General features: G+C 39.6%; 1 protein-coding gene across 1 annotated transcript in view; it reads left to right on the top strand.

Moving 5' to 3' along the window:
- Positions 1–14,030: 14,030 nt before the first annotated feature.
- The window catches only part of greb1l (GREB1 like retinoic acid receptor coactivator), a 207,538-nt gene continuing 201,638 nt past the window's right edge, over positions 14,031–19,930 (top strand). Inside the window, exon 1 of the mRNA XM_052023073.1 lies at positions 14,031–14,168. The gene's annotated coding sequence lies outside the window, so the exon portion shown is untranslated. The remainder of the gene's footprint in view (positions 14,169–19,930) is intronic.

Genomic DNA, 19,930 nt, shown 5'->3' with positions numbered 1-19,930 from the left:
TCACAAATGTCCTTTAAACTTTATTTCCTCCTACCTTAAACCTATGGCCTCTAGTACTTGACATCTCCACCCTGGGAAAAAGACTCTATCTACCCCATCTATGCCTCTCATAATATATACTTCTATCAAGTCAACCCCTTAGCCTCTAATGCTCCAGAAAACAATCCAAGATTGTCCAACCTCTCCTTGTAACTAATACACTCCAATCCAGGCAACATACTGGTGAACCTCTTCATCTTTCCTCCACATCTTTCCTGTAATGGGGCGATCAGAACTGCACACTATACTCCAAATGTGGCCAAACCAAAGTTTTATATGGTGCAACATGACTTGCCAGGTTTTATAATATGTGCCCCAATTGATGAAGGCAAGTATGCTGTATGCCTTCTTTGCCACCCCATCTATTGGTGTTGCCACTTTCAGGGAGCGATGGACCTGCATGCCAACATACCTCTGTACATCAGTGCTCCGAAGGATCCTGCCATTTTCTGTGTACTTTCCCTTTATATTTGCCCTCCCAAAAAGGAACACCTCACACCTGTTTGGATTAAACTCCATTTGCTATTTCTCCACCCATATTTCCAATTGACCTGTATCCTGCTCTATCCTTCAACAACCTTCCTCACCATCCACAACTCTGCCAATTTTTGTGTCATCTGCAAACTTACTAATCATCCCATCTACATTTTTGTCCAAATCATTTTACAACAGAGGTCCCAGTACTTCTCACTGTAGAACACCACTGGTCACAGACCTCCAGTCACAAAAATACCCCTCCACCACTACCCTCTGTTTTCAATGGCCAAGACAATTTTGAATCCAATCCGTCAACTCATCATGGATCAGCTATCAGCCTACTATGAAGGACTGTGTCAAATATTTCACTGAAGTCCACATAAACAATATCTACTACCCTACCCTCATCAATCATCATCAATCATAGTCCAGATAAAGGGTCTCAACCTGAAACATTGACTATACATTTCCCTCCACAGATGCTGCCTGATCCACTGATTTCCTCTAGCATCTTGTTTGTCGATTAAGATTTTGATCATTTTTGTTGGCAAAGCTGAATACCTGTACATAAACAACAGCATCATCTTGTAAATTTATCCACTCCAGAGCTCTGTTTAATTACACCTTGCCCTAGAATTCTACTATGTAGCAAGATACTAATGTGTGCATGTTGGGATTTTTATCAGAATAGTGATTGCTAAACAAGATCTGGTACTAACTTAGTGATTTTGCTTCTTGTTTCTTCTTGCTTAAAATGCACAATACACAGAAGCATGTGAGCATGTTCAGTAGAGTCTATTGTCATGCAGTGCACATCTGTATGCCACATCAGTGAAATTCATCCAAAGTCCACATTCCAGAAACAAGCCTTCTCTAGCAACATGAATCTTGCTTCAGCAGTGGCTTAAAGGGGGCTCTCTGAGTCTGGAACGGGGAACCAAGTACAGACAGATGCCTGTAAGTTGTCACAGCTTTTCATCAGTGAATCTCCCATCCATTTGTAACCATGACAACATCATCCAACCATCACATCTTAACCAAAATATCCACCCACTCAATGAAAAGATCCTTTGCTCTCTCTTGCAATAGCCAATCAGGACACCTCCTGCTGAGCTAACTGAATTTTGAGTTCTTGATCTTGATCCCCTAACAATTGATTTCTGACCCTGCAACCCCTTTGATCTCTCCTCCCTGGGGCCATTCTCCATCACAGTTGCTTGTGACTCAAAATTGGATCCAGATCTGTAATCAACTTGTTTTCCTCTGCCTTCTCAGCAATGGCATGCAACGTGCTAGCCTTGTCCTACTGCACTTTGACCTTTGTCAACAGTTGAATTTTTGTCGTGGTGGTGTAATGCAAAAGGTCATGGCTGTCATGTGACACCATCAAGTACTAGTCGAAAGTGACACCACTGTCAATCAAGGTCTAGCTCCACCCACCCATTAGCACACACCCTTGACCACTGGTCCCCGTGCACATCTCTCATACCTGGCTATGACTCATTGGACCTGTTGAATTACCTGAGCTAGCTCCACCCAGATCTCCAGCACTATAAAGGATGCCACATGTGCGTGGCTCTCTCTCTCTTTGTGATTGCTGCCAGGGTCGAAACCATGCTGAGGGACCACTGATAAGAGTGTGCGCTTCCATAGGGGTTTAGGAGAGTCTTAAGTAGATTCCCAGTAGTGTAGAGCCGATGCTTGTCCAGAGGCAGGGGGTTCAGGCACCGTATTGCGTTTTCCCTGATCGTTTGTAACTAGTTCACTGTGTGTGTGTGTGTGTGTGCGCGCGTGCACACGCACACACGCATGCGCACTTCACCCCCGTTGCAACTCCCCTCACGTCTCGCGATCACCCGAGTGCGTGTGTGTGAGTGTGCATCCGTTCCTGTTCATTCTGTTCCCGCATTTGTCTTTGTAAATAAGTTCCTTTTTAAAATCCAAAGACTGTGTCCGGAGTCCTCTACCTATGAGACCCGAAAGAACTTTTTCCCACAACAGGTGGGCCCTCAAACAAATAATGCATTTAACTATCTGTATCTTTGTGCATATCACATGCTGAACCTGACACAGAAGAACTTATGTACTTTTGTTCCTTTTCATTTACAGAATGAAAGATACAGCTCAAAACCAGGCACTTTGTCGTACCAAGAGTGTGCCAACAATTTACACTAATCCTTCATTAATTCCATATTTTATTTTCCCCATATTCTCATAACTGCCAAGATCTACCAATCCCCTGTACACTAAGGGCAATTAACTTACCAACCCGCATGTGTTTTGGATGTGGGAGGAAACTGGAGCACCCGGAGGAACCTTATGTGGTTGCAGGAAGAATGTGTAGATTCAACACAGACAGCACCTGAGGTTAGGATCGAACCCAGGTATCTGGCACTGTGAGGCAGCAAATCTATTAGCTGTGTCTCTCTATCAGTAATGCTTTAAAATTGTGCTTTTGCAAGACTCGGAATTATTTTTTTGTTCACCATAATGCTCTTGAAGGATAACAGCTGATTTGAGTTAATCAGGACATACAGTATACTCTTAGATTCATGGAGTCATATGGCATGGAAACAAGTCCTTTGGTACAACTTGTCTATGTTGACCAGGATGCCTACATGAGCTAGTCCCATTTGCCTGCATTTGGCCCATATTCCTCTAAACCTTTCCAATCCATGTAACTGCCCAAATGCCTTTTAAATGTTGTAATTGTACTTGCCTCTACCACTTCCTCTAGCAGTTTGTTCCACATACCCACCACCTTCTGTGTGAAAAAGTTGCCCCTCAAGTCCCCTTTAAATCTTTCCCCTCTCACCTTAAATCTATGCCCTCTAGTTTTAGACTCCCCTATCCTGGGAAAAAGACTGTGAACATTCACCTTATCTATGCCCCTCATGATTTTATAAACCTCTATAAGGTCACCTCTCAGCCTCCTACATGCCAGGGAAAAAAGCCCCAGCCTATCCAGTCTCTCCTTATGACTAAAGCCCTCTATTTCCAGTAACATCCTTGTGAACCTTTTCTGCACCCTCTCCAGCATGATGACATTCTTCCTATAGCTAGGTGACCAGAATGCCACCTAGGTGGCGGGGTGCAGAATATTCTAAGTGCAGTCTCACCAATGTCTTGTACAGTTGTAACATAACATCCCAACTCTTGCACTCGGTGGTCTGATTGATGAAAGCAAGCATGCCAAACACCTTCTTCACGTCCCTCTCTGCCTGTGATGCCACTTTAGGGGAACAATGTACTTGTACCCCTTGGGTCTCTCTGTTCTGCAACACTCTCAGAAGTGCTCTGCCATTTACTGTGTAAGTCCTGCCCTGGTTTAACTTACCAAAATATAAGTCTTCAATAATCTTTCCAATAAATGCAGTGAAATAAAAATAAAATGTTCAGAGATTGGAACAAAATATCTTGAAAAACCTCCACTCAATGTATAATTTGTTTTCTGGCATTAATCTTATGCTATGTGTTCACAAAAACATGAAAATTATCAAAATGTTGTGTAACCTGGAATATGAGAGTGATCTATTTCTAGATACTATCAAAGTCAAGAGTGAAAATCAATAAGTAGTTGGGCAATACTTTAAAAGAACTGATTCTGGAGTTGTGAAGAGTCTTAAATAATATTAACAGGAAAACCACATTTTAAAAAAATGAACACATTTTAAATTTGTGGTATTACACAGAAGTAAAAGCAGGGGCGTGGCAGAATTAAAGGTTGATTTAACTTTTTTTGTTGGTGGATGTAGTCCTGACATCAGTTTTGAAAGGGAGGTGGGAGACTGTACAGTTCCTGAGGAGCGGGAACCATTTACAATTTCATTGGGCAAGTGACTCAGGATGGAACTTCTTATTATCAGCAGTTTAGTAGGTATGGAATCCAGAGATGAAGACTTTAATTGAAAAGTCACATTGGGAGATTGCATAAAATCTAGAAAATGATACAGGTTGAGAAAAGTGCAGAGACATTTGGGAAAATATTGGCTTGGAGAGGAATGGCTGGCAGAAGAGCTGAACAATTCTATTGGCCTTACTAACTAAAAAATGCATGGGCTTCTTCCGGTGGTTTTTGAAAATGAAGGGAACCAATACATTAAATCTGCACCTCTTTGAGAGAGAAAAGCTGAGAGTTATGATAGGAAGAAAAACTAGGAGAGAATAAGTGTTTTATATGAGATAAGTGCAGCAAACGTAGAAGTGGGGCAGTTACTGAGCAGACTGGCAACTGCAGAAATATGCAAATGGAAGAACAAATAGGTGTAGTCAAGTTAGAAGGTCAATGGTAAGTTACTTTCGAGAAGCAAAGCACCAGAGCCGGGGTTGGAGCAGGCCAGGAGATTCTGAGTGTATAAAAAGAATGGGATCAGAAATGGCCCTAGCTATGATCAAACCATTCACTATGTGGAAACAATGCAAGAGGAGGCGATGGTAACCATAAACTTGGTTAGGAGAATTTATATGGAAGACAAGTTTGAAGACATTTTATAGAATTTTATAAGTAAGCTTTTAAAATGCACAATAATGTAGGGAACACTCAACATGCTTTAATAAGTTCAGAAAATTGCAAGAATGCAGACACTACTGAAAAGAATTCAAAGCCTAAATAGAGAAATATCAAGGACATGTTTGAAGGGAACTCCAATTATCATGGAAGATTTTAATCTGCATATTGATTGGCTAAACCAAATTGGAAGAGATGTTGAAGAAGAAGAATTTGTGGAAGTCATCAGTGATTGCCTCTTATGGCAGTATGTTATTGGAACTTCCCAGAAATGGACTATCTTAGATTTGGTCTCTTGCAAGGATTATTGAGAGATCATTTGGTTAAGGATCCCCTCGGAAGCGGTAACCACGACATGGTAGAATTCCAGATACAGTTTAAGGGAGAACACCCCAGGTCCAAGACCAGTATCTTCAACTTAAGTAAGGACAATTGTCATGGTATGAAAATGGATTTGCCTGGAGTGGACTGAATATATATATCTTGGATTACTTACTCAGTCCATCGCGCAAAATAGCCTCCCCTCCATTAAGTCATCTACACTTCCCCCTGCATTAGGAAAGCAGCCAACATAATCAAGGACCCCTCCCACCCCAGTCATACTTCCTTCTCCCCCCACTTCCATCAGGCAGAAGATACAAAAGCTTGAGAGTGTGTACTGCCAGGCTCAAGATCAGCTTCTATCTTGCTGTTATCAGACTCTTGAATGGACCTCTTAAACTCCAAAAGATGAACTCTTAATCTCTCAATCTACCTCGTTGTGATCCTTACACATTATTTGTCTACGTACACTGCACTTTCTCTATAACATTGTATTCTGCATTCTGTTTTTCCTTTTGACTCCCTTGATGTACTTATGTATGGAATGATCTGTCCATAGATGGCACACAATACAGTGAAAAGCTTTTCACTGTATCACGGTACATGTGACAATAAAAAAACAATTCCAATTCCAAGTAGTGGCAAATATGCAAACAGCTGGTTCATAATGCTCAAGCAAAATTTCTCCCAATTATAAAGAGGGATTCCATGAGAAAGAGGAACAATCAGTGATTAACAAAGGAAGTCAAGGATAATGTTAAATCAAAAAGTAGAGCATAAAAAGTGGCAAGGACCAATGGTAAACCAAAGGTTTGGGTTATTTTTTAGGAACCAATTGCCAAGGACTTAAAAGCTCATAAGTAGGGTGAATATTGAGAGAAAACTTACACATAGTATCAAAATGAATAATAAGTATTTCTATGGATGTATAAAAAAGAAGACGGTGGCTAAGATAAGTGTGGGACCAGATGAGAGTGAGGTTGGTGAATTACAAACAGAAAACAAGTGGCAGATTGTTTAAGTCAATTTTTGTGCCAGTCTCCACCATGGAGGATACGGTACATATACCAAAGATAACGGATGGGCTAATTTCACATAACATGGGAGAACTTATAAAAATCACAATCAGAAGCAACAAAGTATTAGAAAAACTCGTGGGACTAAAAGCAGACAAGTCACCAGGTCCCGATGGTTTGCATCGGGAAATGGCTGCAGAGGTAGTCGATGTATTGGTAGAAATTTTTCAAAATTCACTAAATTCTGGGAGGGTATCAGAGAATGAGCAAAAAGCAAATGTGACTCCCTTCTTTAAGAAAGGAGGAAAACTAAAAGCAGGGAACTATAGGCCAGTTAGTTTAATATCTAGTATTGGCAAGAGGCTAGAGTCAATACTCAAAGAGGAAGTAACTAATCATTTAGGAAAGCTTAATATAATGAAATCAAGTCAACATGGTTTGATGATAGGTAATTCATGTTTGACAAATTTGCTTGAGTTCTTTGAGGGTTTAAAAGAAAGAGTCAATAGAGGGGAACCTGTAGATGTAGTGTATTTAGATTTCCAAAAGGCATTTGACAAGGTGCAACACAAGAGACTGGTGCCTAAATTAAGAGCTCGTGATATTAGAGGAAAATTGTTCATATGGATTGAAAACTGGTGATCACATAGAAAATAGTTGAAATAAATGTGTCTTTTTCAGGTTGGAAGAATGTAATGAGTGTAGAATACTCCAGGGGTCAGTTCTTGGCCCTTACATTTTCTATTTATATAAATGGCCTGCAGGAGGGAGGAGGGGGGGGTGAAATGTAAGGTATTCAAGTTTACCAAAGACACAAAACTAGATGGAAGGGCAGGTTGTGATGAGGGATATAGATAGATTGGGCAAAAACTTGGGAAACTGTGAGATCATGCATTTGGTAGGAGGAATCAAAAGGTGGATTGTTATCTAAATTGAGAGAGACTGCAACTGACTGTAGAGGGATCTGGGTGCTCTAGTGCATGAATCACAAAAAGTTAGCAGGCAAGTCCAACAACTTGTTAAGAATGCAAATGGCATTTTGGCCTTTGTCGCAAAGGGTTTGGAGTTTAAAAATAGGGAAATTTTGGTAGAATTGTACAGAGTGTTGTTGAGGCCACACCTGGAGTCCTGCACATAGTTTTGGTCCCCTTACCTAAAGAAGATACAGTAGCATTGGAAGTAGTCCACAGGAGATGCACTCGGCTAATTTCTGAGATGAGAAGGTTGTCCTGTCATGAGAGACTAAACAAATTGGGCCTGTATTCTTTGGAGTTTAGAAGAATTATACATATAAAATCCTGAGGGGTCTTGACAGGGTAGATGTTGAGATGTTTTCACCAATCAGAGAGTCTCAAATGAAGGGACATAGTTACAAGATAAGGGGTCGATTATTTAAAAATAGTGGGGCATGGAAATTTTTGTTTCAGATGGTAAAGAACCCCTAGTTATCTACCCCAGAGGGTTGTGGAGGCAAGATCATTAGAAGTATTTAAGGTGGAGGTAGATAAATTTTTGAAAGATTGGGGAATTGAGAGCTGTGGTGAACTGGCACAGAAAAGAAGTTGAGTAGATCAGCCATGACCATATTGAACAGTGGGACAGGCTTGAAGGGCTGGGTGGCCTCCTTATGCTCCTATTTTCTTGTGTGCTTATATTTATTGACTGTCTCTGCTAGGTTTCCAAGTGGATTTATAGGCTTTGAATTATTACAGTCCTTGTATTGATGTGGCTCTCACAATGATGTTGGGGAATGGTATGATAGTTTTAGTTATCCTACCTTAAATCAGATGTAATATGCTTTTGGATTACATTTGCTGGAAATCTGAACAACAAAACAGAAAATGTTGAAAGTACTCAGCAGACCAGATAACATTTGGGAGGGAAAAATAGAGGTACCTTTTAAAGTCAATGATCTTTCATCAACATTTCATTGGAGCCATTCCAATGAATAGTCATTAACCTGAGATGTTAACTATCTTTCTCTTTCCCCAGATTCTGCATGACCTACTGAGAATTTCCAGAAAGAATAGAGATGCATTTTGAAAATTGAAGAGATTTAAGAGACACCTGACAAGGGATTAAGAGGTTTGTGCTGAGGGATGGAACAATGTAGGATATTTAATTTCACTAGCTTTCCTTTCAAAGGAGATCAATGTATCAAATTAATTCCCTCTTGTTGTAGGAAAAGACACCCAATCTGGGACAAAACATCATGCTATATTTAATAATAATAATATGGAGAGAGATAAGATCTGATGGAATGAATTGCCTTTTTTCATTCTGAATTTTATAGTGTGTAATGGTGTCTGTGTTATGCAAGTCAAACTGCTGGAGGACTATGTGGATATACGTATCTTATGCTACCCATTCGACTCTTTATCAAAGTTCATTTTGATGTAGCCTTGTTATTGACAGAGTATGACAATTTTGATTGTGGATTAAATTTGAAAACAAGATTTCAGACACATTAAGTAAGAAGGAACAGCTTTCATTTATAAAAGTATGGTTTGCATAGAAAAACATCCTGGGGGTATTGCACAGTGGTCTATTTAAAAAAGATGACAAGCCATGGATACATCAGCACCTGTGACCAAATGTTTGGTCAGAGAGATTGGACTTAAAAGGGGAGCTGAAAGGTCAAGAAGTAAAATATGTGGTTAAGGAAGAAGATTCCATAATTTTGTAACCCAGGCCACTGAAGTCATAGTCATTAATAATCAGGCAAAGGAGATTACACAAGATGATAAGAAATAGGAGCGAGAAGGGGCCATTCAGCTTCTCAAGCCTATTCTGACATTAGACAAGATCATTGCTAATTTTCTATCTCAACACTATTTTTCTGCCCATTCCCCAAATCCCTTGATTCCTCTAATTTCTAGAAATCTATTAATCTGTTTTAAACACTATCATTGATTGAGCTTCCACAGCCTTCCAAGGTAGACAATTCCAAAGATTCAGCACTCTCTTAATGATGACATTTTTCCTTATTTCATTTCTAAGTGACTTTTTTTTAATTTTGAGATACCAACTCCTAGTTCTAGAATCCTCAACCAGGAGAAACATCTTTCCGGTGTCTACCCTGCCAAGCCATTTAAGAATTTTGTTTGTTTTCAATGATGCACAAAGGGTCAGCACCAGGAAGCCGTAAAGATCAGAGAAGTGTTTGTAGTATTGGAAGGGTTTATGGAGGAAGGAAGAGGCTAACTATGGACCATAAGACATAGGAGCAGAATTAGGCCATTTAGCCCATCAAGTCTGCTCCACGATTTGATCATGGCTGATTTATTTTTCCCTCTCAGCCCCATTCTCCTGCCTTCTCCCCATAACCTTTGACACCCTTACTAATCACGAACCTATTAACCTCCCCTTTAAATATACGCAATGAGTTGGTCTTCACAGCCCTCTGTGGCAATGAATTCCACAGATTCACCATTATCTGGCTAAAGAAATTCCTCCTCATATCTGTTCTAAAGGGATGTCTTTTTGTTCTGAGGCTGTGCTCTCTGGTCCTAGACTCTCCCACTAGTGGAAACATCCTCTCATGTCCAATCTATCCAGGCCTTTCAATATTTGGTAGGTTTCAATGAGATCCCTCCTCATTCTTCTAAACTCCAGCAAGTACAGGCCCAGAGACATCAAACCCTCCTCATATGTTAACCCATTCACATTTGGGACCCTCTCCAAAGCCAGCACATCCTTCCTTAGATATGGGGCCCAAAACTGCTCACAATACACCAAATGTGATCTGACCAATGTCTTATAAAGCCTCAGCATTATATCCTTGCTTTTATATTCCAGTCCTCTTGAAATAAACGCTAACATTGAATTCTATCCCATGGGCCTTTGCACCTCTGATTTCTGAATTCGCTTCCCATTTAGAAAACAGTCTGCGCCTTTATTCCTTCTACCAAAGTGCATGACCATACACTTCCCTACACTGTATTCCATCTGCCACTTCTTTGCCCATTCTACCAACCTGTCCAAGTCCTTCTGCAGACTCCCTGCTTCCTCAATACTACCTGCTCCTCCACCTATCTTTGTATCATCTGCAACTGGCCACAAAGCCATCAATTCAGTCATCCAGATCATTAGCATATAACGTGAAAAGTAGCGAACCCAACTCCAACCTCTGCGGAACACCACTAGTCACCTGCAGCCAACCAGAAAAGGCCCCCTTTATTCCCACTCTTTGCCTTCTGCCAGTCAGCCAATCTTCTATCCATGCTAGTACCTTTCCTGTAATACCATGGGCTCCTATCTTGTTTAGCAGCCTCATGTGCGGCACCTTGACAAAGGCCTTCTGAAAATCCAAGTAAACAACATCCACCGACTCTTCTTTACCTATTCTGCCTGTTACTTCCTCAAAGAATTCCAATAGATGTGTCAGGCAAGATCTCCCCTTCAGCAAACCTGCTGACTTTGGCCTATTTTATCATGTGCTCCAAGTACCCCAAAACTTCATCTTTAATAATGGACTCTAAAATCTTACAACCACTGAAGGTAGGATAATTGGTCTTTAATTTCCTGTCTTTTGCCTTTCTCCCTTCTTAAAGAGTGGAATGACATTTGCAATTTTCCAGTCCTCTGGAAACATTCCTGACTCTAGTGATTCTTGAAAGATCACTACTCGTGCCTCAACAATCTCTTCAGCTACCTCTTTCAGATCCTGGGGTGTAGTCCATCTGGTCCAGGTGACTTATCCACCTTCAGACCTTTCAGCTTCCCAAGCACCTTCTCCTTAGTAATAGTGATTACACTCACTTCTGTCCCCTGACTCTCTCAAATTTCTGGCATGTTGCTGGTGTCTTCCACAGTGAAGACTGATGCAAAAGACTTATTTAGTTTGTTCACCATTTCTTTATTCCCCATTACTACCTCTCCAGCGTCATTTTCCAGTGGTCTGATGTCCATTCTTGCCTCTCTTTTACTCATTATATATCTGAAAAAGCTTTTAGTATCCTCTTTTATATTATTGACTAGCTTACATTCATATTTCATCTTTTCTCCCCTTATTGCTTTTTCAGTTGCCCTCTGTTGGTTTTTAAAAGTTTCCCAATCCTCTAGCTTTCTGCTAATTTTTGCAATATTGTATGCCTCTCTTTTGCTTTTATGTTGTCCTTTGACTTCCCTTGTCAGCCATGGTGGCCACATCCTCCCTTTAGAATGCTTCTTCTTCTTTGGGATGAAATGATCCTGCATCTTCCGAATTACTCCCAGAAACTCCTGCCATTGCTGCTGTACTGTCATCCCTACTAGGGTCCCCTTCCAATCAACTTTGGCCAGCTCCTCTCTCATGTCTTTGTAGTTACCTTTACTCAGCTGTAATACCAATACATCCAATTTTAGCTTCTCTCTCTCAAAGTGCAGGGTGAATTCTATCATATTATGATCACTGTCTCCTAAGGGTTCCTTTACCTTAAACTCCCTAATCAAATCTGGTTCATTGCAGAACACAAAACCAGAATTGCCTTTTCCCTAGTGAGCTCTAAAAAACCATCTGCTAGGCATTCTACAAATTACTTCTCTTGGGATCCAGTGCCAACCTGATTTTCCTAATGTACCTGCATATTGAAGTCCCCCATGACTACTGTAACATTGCCTCTCTTCCATGCCTTTTCTACCTCCTGTTGTAATTTATACACCCCATGCTGGCCACTATTTGGAGACCTGTATATAACTCCAATCATGGTCTTTTTACCCTTGCAGTTTCTTAACTGTACCCACAAGGATTTTACATGTTCTGATCCTATGTCACTTCTTGCTAAGGATTTGATTTCATTTTTTACCAACGGAGCCACCCCACCCCCTCTACCCACCTACCTAGCTTTTCGATAAGATGTGATCCTTGGACATTGAGCTCCCAGCTGTGATCTTCTTTCAGCCATGAATCTGTGATGCCCACAATGTCATTCCTGCCAATTTCTAACTGTGTTATAAGCTCATCTACCTTGTTTTGTATACTGTGTGCATTCAAATATAGCACCTTCAGTCCTGTATTCACCACCCCCCTTCTCAAATTTGTCTCCATGTAGCCTGAAGTTAAATTCTTATCCCTTTCTAAACTTTATGTCTTGTTTTTTTTCCTCGAGACTTCAGTAACCTCTCCTGCACTATTCTTCCTTTTATTTTATCCATGTTTTTCCAATCTGTTGAACCCCCCCCCCCACTATTTAGTTTAAAGCCCTATCCACAGCCCTCCTTATGCAATTCACTAGGACCCTGGTCCCAGCACTGAAGGAATAATTTAAACATGAGGATAACACTTACCTATTATGACAAAAAGGAGGCTACTCAGCCTAATTGGTCCATTCTGGCTTCCAGTGGAGCAATCTCATTAGTCCCATTTTTCAACTCCACATTACCTTGTCCTTTTGCAACCTATCCTCTCTCACATGCCTGTCAACTTCCCTTTGATTACTTTGAGACTTACTTACACTAAGGGAAAATTTACAGTAGCAACTTAACCTACTGGCATATCTTTGGGAGTTGAAAGGAAATGGGAGCACCCGGTGGAACCCCACACCATCACAAGGAGAGTGTGCAAACATCACACAGACATCATCTGAGTTCAGGATTGAATTTGGGTTGCTGAAACAACACTAATCGCTGTATCACCGTGCCTTTAAAGTTATGTTCTTGAGAAACAGAAACCAATGCATTTCAGCAGGGAAATTAGTTATGGGTGAGTAGGAATTAAGATGGTATGCTCGCAGTTGAAATTTACCCAGGAAGTAAGAAGCTGATGATCAATCGGAAGAGTATTGGAATAGTCAAGAACGATTATATGTTACAGTAACACAATTAGTTAATATGAGAAAAGGCTGTAATAATATTGCTGAGATGGAAATAGTCATTCTTTGTGATGGAGAACATATGTGGTTAGAAATTGAATGGACTTGGTCATATTTGTATATTTACATATCAATTCTCATCTCAATTTAATGGTGCGACAATTGCTTACAAAATGCTGAGGTAATGAATAAATGAAGATCATTGTTTGTAGTGATGGAACGAAAATGAAAGTTAAGTCTACTTTTTGTGCACCTCAATGACGAATTGACGAGTGATATGAGCAGAGACATGAGAAAATTTTGCTTGTCAGCCGCTTTCTCTATGAGAAATGAGACGAATTATTCGGTCAGAATAATCCTTCCGTGTAGTTTGTTGCCTTTATTTGAAGAACGAAAAATGCCAGTAGCATTGAATTTACGCCATTGTTTTTGCATGTAATTTAGCAATAAGAAAGCAGATGTGTGTACGTATATTTGGAAAAGTTTGTAGCACTTCAACTCGCCGATACCCTCTTTGGGCTCACAGTGGAGCTACTCCTTCGATCTCCGGCTTCCGTGGTGGAGTTTTGACGTAACGAATCGTAGACAAAACCACTGTGCCAGAGGAGAACACTTGAATGGTTGGTTACACAACTTTCCCGCCGAGTTCCTTACTCTGTATTTCATTAAACCATAATAGAATATTGTAATGAGAAACAGAATAAAACGTATACTAGTATTGTTTTAATAAAAGAGATCTCGCTGGGTTTGCTGGTATATACTTCCCCCCTCGGCGAGATGGATGGTGTAGCTCAGAGCCCAGGTTGTGTCACAGTGCGTTCGTTGGTCTGGGTTTGACCGTCTGCCCAAGACCCTTAGGTGGCGCAGAGCAGCGTACAATTTCAATCGAAAACACAAATACGGGACGCATAATCCAAAATCAGTGTTGCGATAAAGTCAGAAAAATAAGGGGGCAATTAAGTCATCATCGGACGTTATTCGTAGGAAAAAGTGCACACGTTCGTCTGGAAGTAAAATGTAAGTTTGTAAATATGGTTACTCCACTATTTTCTGTTTGTAGAGTCGAACGCCACATGCGTGAAAGGAAAATAAGATGCAGGCAGGCGGTGCGACACCGTGCCTTTGATCGTGCTGGTTGCTAATGGGGTCGCTCGCTACATTTGTATAGAGCGCGGTCGATGTCATTTTTTCCCCCAATTTCTTTGTGCTTAGATCTTGGTAGAACCTAGATTATAGCAGAACAAGCATTGAATGTGGGAGATATTGGTGTTTCTTCTGTGGCCGGAATAAACTGATTTATATCACGACGCCAAATTTGGTATACTTAATTGACTCTGGACCAATTTATTTTTCATCTTGGGGTATTGCAAATCCACTAAAAAATTGTAAGTAGCCACTTTTGGTTGCACTGCCACCCGGTTTGTTTTAAAATTAATATATCGAAACATACTTAAAACATTTATGCTTGGAATCTGAAATCGCTTCATAAAGAGTAGATTTCGACTTTTCCTTTAAGTTTCCGCTCGAATTTTGAGGGAATTTAAAATGAAAATAGCACTTACAACTGTGAATTACTGTTAATGGGTTCAAAGTCGTACACTTCCAAATGAAGACAACAAATAAAGTCCATTGATTGAAAATGTAAGGTTTTATTCGAGTTAATTGGGTAGCCGTTCGTAGGATTTCCTTTTATCAAAGCGACATTTATAAATTGAAGAGAAATAAAGTAAATACAGAAGAACTGAGTTGGAAAAATTAACATTTAGAACATGCCGTTTCAATATGCGTGTCGTTTGTAATTACCGTTTGAAGATAGTGATATTTCTGGCTCGATGATGCGCTGGGAAGTGAAGATACGTGGCTGTGTCTTTGCTCCATCGCGTTCCAATCAAAATAAGATTTAGCATGGTCAGTAACGTATTTGAATACACCCAAAATAAAATTCTCCTGTCACGTCAACATTGTGGTTCCTTCTGAAAACTTCGCGATGTTACGTGGTCCTGATTGCAGTCCAAAAATAATCTTTAAGGGCTGTTTGGATTTCTTGCCGGGATATGGTTTTTTAGGTTTTTTTTCCAGTCCGCGGACTGGAACTTGATTATTAGCAGTGGCGAGATGTGTATTAATAGTATTTGGCATCGACATTATAGCAGCGCTTTATCAAGATAGGTGGATGGAGAAGAACTAGCGAGTAGGGATAGAAAGCGGAAAGAAGATATGACAAAGGAAGGAGGAACAAAAGCGAAAGGGTGCGTGCGTGTGAAAGAGAGCGGTAGGTGAATGAGAATGGATGAAGCTGGCCTTGTGCCATTCTGCCGAGCTCACTTTCACGCACTTGGTCGTGGTTTAAAGGCACGGACGCCACGGCGGGCGCTGAATCTCAACTCATTCACACAGACAATCTGCAGCTTATCTTCTCTCAAGAATGTCGATTTATATTTTTAAAAAATCATCAGTACGTCTGCTGTGGAGAGGTTTAGGATGGCATATTGGTATTTAACTCTGTGAACTCTTAGGTAAAAGGAAGTTATCAAATCCTTGTACACTGTTTTTGAACAAGCGAGCTGACGTTTTTCATGTATAACATAGCAGGCAGAGATCAGCTTTTAGCCCCACCCTTTTGGATATCTCCCGTTGACCTTGGTTTATGCTTATTCTGACTATTTGACTATTTAGGGCCAGTAATGGTTTTGCGCATTTAAAATCTCTCTATGCCTTGGCGTACACAAGTGGGGAGGATGTCCCTATCGAACTAAAAGAATACAGGAGGAACTGAAAAGTTGGTCGCCAGCGTTAACTTTCTGATATTAGGGAAGTAATGTTGGATTTTGGTTTTGACCACAACAGTTTCGACTTCCTATGTAAATCTTAAAACGTGAATGACGTGCCCGTTTTGCTTTATAAATCGTGAAAGAAAATGAAGCGAACTAGGGACACTGGTGTACTTTGGAAAAAAAAAGACTATTTTGTACTTGCACACATGACTGGTTGAATGTTCGTCTGGGACATGTGAACTATCCGATTGTTGTTAACAAAATGTTTCTACCCATTCTAATGGGTTGGGAAAATTCATGCATTTTCAAGCCTAGTTTTCAGTTCCATGGATAAATGTTAATTACTTCCAAGATGTGAGTAATCCTTATATCAGGTATTTAGTGAGGCTCGTATCCTTTTCCATAATTTCAAATTCCTGATGTTTCGAACAAATTAATAATCTACATGGAAATTATTGCCACAACAGTGCAAATAATTTCAATTTCTGAAGCAAAGCAAAATGCTGTGGATTCTGGAAATCTGAAATAAAAACCTGATGTTGAAAATAGCAGGTTAGATAGCATCTGCAGAGAGAGAAGATTAAGACTACCGACGATAGGTAATTGACGTGAGATTTTGACCCTTGTCTCTCTCCCCCTCTCTCGTCACAGATAGCATGACATTGGTATTTCCAGTATTTTAAGTATTTTTCATAATTTTTGAATTGTTGATTTATTTTAGTGCATTACTTATATTTTGGTATACTTGCTGGATGAATTAGTTTGCACTGTACCAAATGCCACTTTTGCTACTTACTGCTACACACATTCCATAGAACATTACAGCACAGTACAGGCCCTTCAGCCCACGATGTTGTGCCGGCATTTTATCCAGCTCTAAGATCTATCTAACCCTTCCCTCCCACATAGCCTTCCATTTTTCTATCATTCATGTGATAAGTGAAGAATTTTTTTCTGTGCCGCAATACACGTTTGTAATTGTTTTCAATGCTGCACACATTATCAATCAGTAATTTTTAACAAAAGATCATAGGCATTATATTTTAATTAAGTTTCTCTCTCCATGGATGCTGCTGAATGTGCACAGTATTACCAGTATTTTTGCTTTTATTTTTCAGATATCTGGCACGTGTACCATTTTTCTTTTGTTCTAATTTTAAAGAAGTTAGAGAATTCTGAGTATTAAAGTTGGGTAAAATTTGATTCAGTTGGTTGAGTACAATATTCAAAACTTTTATTGCTTACAATAAATATTTGGTGAATCACACTCTTGAAGTTGCATATTTTCAGCTATTTTGCATTTTTCTTTCATTTGTGTAGCCTTTTTAGTGTTAAAGTATCCCAATTGTCACACACAAGCACGATCTAATTTGCCTCACATTCCATTTCCTCTCACCCATATGCTTGCTAACCTAGCATATGGTCTTGGTCTAGCAGTACTTCAATTTTACAGTTTTGATCAATGATCTCAGCTCTGCGACCCTCCTAGTTTCTAGTGTTTCTTTAATTCTAAACTGTAGAATATCCATGATTTTCCTTGACAGTGAGGGTTCAGTTAGCCTAGGCCTTTAGCTCTGGAATTCTCTCCCTAAATGTCTCTGTCTACTTTTTCTACTGTATCCTAAGACCTTTTCGATCAAATTTTTTTTTTGATATATGCGCCCATGAAGTGCCTTGATACATTTTATTACATTGTATGCATGTAAACTACTTTTGTTTTTAGAGTGGATAAGAGAGATTTAAAGGAGGGAGTTTCAGAATGTTTTGATGGCTGAAAGCAGTTTAGAGTAATGGGGATATTGACCACTTGTGGAGAGGAACACAAAATCATTGAGGTAAGGTTTGAAGGGCTGTAAGAAGTTACAGAGAATTGATGTCATAATGGAAGTTAGATGTGATAGTAAGAAAATTAAATCAAAAGCTGGGAACTTGGATAGATGGAGGCAGGGATGAAAATTGAATGGGGCATTACTTGAATAGCAGAAGTTACATTTCAAACTCTGGCATTAAATTACCTCAATCATTATCACTATCATTCTTTCTTCTCCCCACTCCCATTGGGCAGAAGATACAAAGGTCTGAAAGCACGTACCACCAGGCTGAAGGACAGCTTCTATCCCACTGTTAGAAGACTATCAAACGGTTGCCTAATACGATAAGATGGACTCTTGAACTTGTTATGGTCTTGTACCTTATTGTCTGCCTGCACTGCACTTTCTCTGCAACTGTTAACACTTTAATCTGCGTTGTTATTGTTTTCCCTTGTACTGCCTCAATGCATTGTTGCAATGAAATGATCTGTATGATTGGCATGCAAAACAAAGTTTTTCACTTTTGCTCAGTACGTGTGACAATAATAAACCAATTTACCGTTATTAAGTAGATGTAAAGTTTTGTGTGTGTTTATGGGCTTCCAGTTTCACTTATGCATGCACATCATGAGCAATGATAATGCCAATCCTATGATTTGGCTGTCAATTCACATTTTGCAAATTTGTGATTGATCTGTGCCATGTGTCTATTAGTTTGTGTTGTGTGGAACATAATATGGTTCATAACCAAAAGGGTGAGTAGAACTTACGAAAGTGGAAGATTTTCTTTGGGCTGACTTAAGCAATGTTAATGTGAATCACTTCCATATAAAAAAGGATTGGATCAGTTTGGTAACTTAATATGTTAAGTTAATTGGGGCCAGCTGCAAGTCTAAATTCTGCGAGTTAGTTTCAGTTGGGATGACCCTGATACAAACTGTGGTTTTGCATCTTAGTTGAGAATTGCTGAGGTCTGCCATAGCCATGGCAAACTAATGTCAAATCATTGATTTTGAAATGTGATTATAATGTTTTGAATAATTGAACAGTTCTTCAATATCTGAGAGATGTGGTTCATTAAGCTTTAATGCTGCATCATAATGTAGAGGATAAGAAATGAACTGAGCACTACATTGGATGTCACAGATTTTAAAATTCTGATGTCATCACAATTAATTCTCTCTCAATGCAGGCTTATGGACAAATCTTTCTTGTCCAGTTGTAACAGAATTAAATTCTAAATAACAATATACAGTTTATGGTTACCCACTTTATTAAAGTGAGTTTAAAGAATGCCCAAAAGATATTTGTTCCGGACTTCAGTACTTTGATTCTTTTCGCAGAGATAAATTTTCCTCTAGCAATGATTGGTCTTTTTATATATTTGAATGCAAATTCATTAGCACAATTTTCTAATTCTGTGTTACTGTCACCGTGCAAAGTCAAAAATTCAGACATCAGAAATACCAAAATTCTTGATCTGACTCTTACTAAGATGTGTTGTTTGAACTTCGGCATCTCTGTTGAATCCATCAATGAGCTCAATGTGTCAAGCCTTGTAAGAGTGTTAGAGAAGTTGTGGAAGCTAGGCGTTAATTTGTGAATATTTAGACATGTCAATTCTGAGGGAGACATTGTAACCTCTCTCTGTAGAATTCTACCACTACACTCATCTGCACAATGCTGGCAATTCTGTGGACCTGCATGTCTTTGGCATTTGGGAGGAAACTGGAGCATCTAGAGGATGGCCACATGGTCATAGGGAGAATGTACAAACTCCACACAGACAGCAGTAGAAGTCCTGACATGTTGGAGCTTAGAGCCAACAGCTTTTCCCTACGATGCTCTGCATCAAGATGTTGTTGTAGTGCATAAGTGCAATATGTAGTTCATATTGGTGAGAAGCAGCTTAAATGCAGAAAGATTCTTTACAGTGAACCTAATAATCCAAGGCTCTGGAGAAGTAAGATAATTATTAATGAGAAATAGTTGTAATGCCTCAATGTTTCATGTGGAAGTTACATACATTTGCTACAAGGAAGGAAAACTGATACATCAATATTAAAATTGGTTTACACAGACTTATCTTAGATATGTTAAAGAAGTATTTTGATAGTTATTGCATTCATAACCTAAAGTGAGCTTTAGTCTTAATTTTAGCAGAGATGGACAAAAAACTTGGAGAAAAGAGCAT

The sequence above is a fragment of the Pristis pectinata genome, chromosome 9 (assembly GCF_009764475.1).
Source record: "Pristis pectinata isolate sPriPec2 chromosome 9, sPriPec2.1.pri, whole genome shotgun sequence".
Lineage (NCBI taxonomy): Eukaryota > Metazoa > Chordata > Chondrichthyes > Rhinopristiformes > Pristidae > Pristis > Pristis pectinata.
Note: the sequence above shows the minus strand (reverse complement) of the source record. Positions and strands in the feature narration are given on the sequence as shown.